The sequence below is a fragment of the Zootoca vivipara genome, chromosome 1 (assembly GCF_965207765.1).
Source record: "Zootoca vivipara chromosome 1, rZooViv2.hap1.1, whole genome shotgun sequence".
Taxonomy (NCBI): domain Eukaryota; kingdom Metazoa; phylum Chordata; class Lepidosauria; order Squamata; family Lacertidae; genus Zootoca; species Zootoca vivipara.
In genome coordinates, this window is record NC_142582.1 from 96,466,453 (window position 1) to 96,469,439 (window position 2,987).

At 36.5% G+C, this 2,987-nt stretch overlaps 1 protein-coding gene across 6 annotated transcripts in view; it reads left to right on the top strand.

The window, feature by feature from the left end:
- The window catches only part of MEIS2 (Meis homeobox 2), a 227,198-nt gene extending 226,645 nt beyond the window's left edge, over nt 1-553 (top strand). For all 6 annotated transcript variants that reach the window (XM_035110568.3, XM_035110536.3, XM_088671242.1 and 3 more), the window contains one exon: nt 1-553. This exon is cut by the window's left edge and continues 870 nt beyond it. The gene's annotated coding sequence lies outside the window, so the exon portion shown is untranslated.
- The last annotated feature ends 2,434 nt before the right edge of the window (nt 554-2,987 follow it).

Sequence of the window (2,987 nt, forward strand, 5' to 3'; positions counted from 1 at the left end):
ATCTTTTATAGTTTGTGCTTCATAAGCCCAAGATATTTTTGGACTCTTTTTTTTCAAAGAGCTTGCCGGTGAAAATTTAAAAGGACAGAGCAGGAGCCTTCTTCTAGAAGTTCTGAGCCCTTGGCTTGGGAAAAGACAAATCGGAAGGTTGGGCAGCTTTCCTCAACAAAAGAAGATATTAATGGTCTTTGCACCAAACCTAGAACATTATCATGAACTCAGAGCTTGGGAAAAAGCAAGAGAATACTGTAACAAACTTCGTACAGAGTTCGGTCTATTAATTGTTTCATGTTAGATATTCTATGTGTTTACCTCAATTGAAAAAAAAAAGAATGTTTTTGCTAGTATCAGATCTGCTGTGGAATTGGTATTGTATGTCCATGAATTCTTCCTTTCTCAGCACGTGTTCCTCACTAGAAAAAAAAATGCTGTTACCTTTAAGCTTTGTCAAAATTTACATTAAAATACTTGTATGAGGACTGTGACGTTATGTTTTAAAGAAAAAGGTGTTAAGTCACAAAATGCGGTAATAAATATTTCATTTTTGATTTTTTGTTAGGCCTTTGTGTTTTTAATCATTAATAGAAGGAGACTTTATTTCCTGCGGAGAAGAGATAAAAAAAACTTGTATTTGTTAACAATAATAATATAAACAAAACACATCAAAGATTAAGAGGGATTGCAACGTGTGATTTTATAAATGCCTTCGCCTGTGATCAGACATACGTGTAAGCTTAATGTCTAGAGCTAAAAATGTTTGTGTGTTACATATAAGTGGTAAAGGAAGCCTGTGTATATTTGTTTACATTTCTATCCCATACTACTCAACAATTGAGTTTTAGTTTAACAAGTCCAATGCTGACTTGAATGTAGAGCTTGACTGTGGACAGGATTTTATAATGAACCTGTTAATATTAGGGGTAGATTAGCAAGAGATCTAACTCCTCATATATCAGCTACAAACCATTACCCTAAGTACTCTGTTTTATTTAATGTTTTTTAAAGAAAAAAATTAACTACTGAACAAAAATTAAACTTAGCCATAGATTTATTATATCCATATGATTGTTCATATTTACAGTTGAATCCTATGCATGTATATCAGAAGTATATTCCACTGTTTTACAATGAAGCTTGCTCCTAGGATTGCAGCCATAGATACATATAATCAATATTGTAGTACTTAAATGCTGGTGATTTTCATGGGGTATTTGTAGGGTGGACAAGAAATGCAAACAATGTTATTTCTCTTCTACTTGCAAAATCTCCTTCTATTGTCCCAGAAAGAAAGAAAATTAGATTACTGAGAGAAAAGTTATACCTGGTCTGAAGATAAGGAACTGATTTGTAAATAATTGTTTAGTTTGATTGAATAAGGTGTGTTTCACAACAAAATTCTTGGGAAGGAAGAGAGGAGAGGGATGGTTGTGTTTTCACTCATTCTTTACTGATGGTAAGTTAAACTCTCTTCTGGGCTGGAATGGTGCATTTGTACAATCATTTCTTATTTTATTAACCTGTGATATGTATAGACCTTTTCCTCTTCCATGCACACAAATTCATTGCTCCTCCCTTTGCAACGCACAGCAACCAAACAAGGAAGTAGCTACTTAACCATATTTTCCTGTTTCTTTCAAACTGGGAAACTATGGTTACCAGTTTCAGAACAAGCCAGGATATTGAATCACAGGTTGAAATTGGTTTAATGCTCTGACTACTTCCAGACCTGGTAACCATAGTCTCCTGGTTTGACCAAAAAGGGGGAATTGGGTTAAAACTACTGTAGAGGCTTCTTAATCACAGCTTTCACAAAGGGACTGAGCAAAGGGACTGCTTGCACAGGTAAAAGGCTTGTGCATATCTCAGCTAAATAAGCCCAAATATTTATTTATTTAAAATATTTGTTAACCCCCTTAATCAAAAGATCCCAGGGCCATATATGAATGAAACTGATTAACAGACAGCATAAAAATACAATTTAAGACCAGCAAATAAGCACATCAAAATAGAACAAGACAGAAAGAAATTAACCCCCCCCCCCAAGAAATGATCATCTGAACTTGGCCAAAAGCAAGCTTTAGGTACACACAAGTGCTCTCTCTCTCATACAAACTAGGCTTTGTCCATCTATCCTGCCCCTCCTTTTTACAATTTTTTTTTTAAAAATCCTTCCAGTAGCACCTTAGAGACCAACTAAGTTTGTCATTAGTATGAGCTTTCGTGTGCATGCACACTTCTTCAACCTTTTTACATAGATGGAAATAGAAGCGGGACCTATTTGCATAAGCCTTGGTTCTGACAAAGGCTACAATCTTGAGTACCTTTTCAAGGGAGCTGAGTTATGTTCACACATAAGAAAGATTTTCATCAGAAATAATTACTCCTCCCCTGATTTGAGCACCATAGAAACCATGCTACCCTGACTTCCAATTCTATGCAGACCAGAAATTGTAGTTTGTTACTCCCTAACAGGCCATTATCACCAATGAACATGAAGCCATAGTTTGTTGTTGATTGCTGATTGTGGCTTATTAGGAAGCAACAAACCACTGTACCTGTTCAGACTTAATGAAAAGTCAATACATTCTGGTTCTTCCTGCCTGTGCCAGGGGAGCTGTGATAAGGCAATGTGTACCAGTGTGAGGTGCTCATTCACTATAAACCAGAAAACCTGGTTTATTGTTGCATACCAATGTAACCATCAAGACTTAGACTGCATACACGCCATACCTTTAAAGCATATTCCCCTCTCCCATCCCCCATCTCTCAAATAATTCTGGGCGCTATAGTTTCTCCCCCATCCAAGATGTGCAGAATATACATGCTAGAGCTCCATGTCAACTCATTCTTAGTGGAAGTGAAGTCATGATGCAACCCTCTTTCATTACTGATTGTTATTTTTCTGTTTTGCTGGGGAACTCGCTGGAGGCAATCTACATCCCAATGACGAAATGTCCATCAAACTGAATGGAGCTGAGTTTCCATTC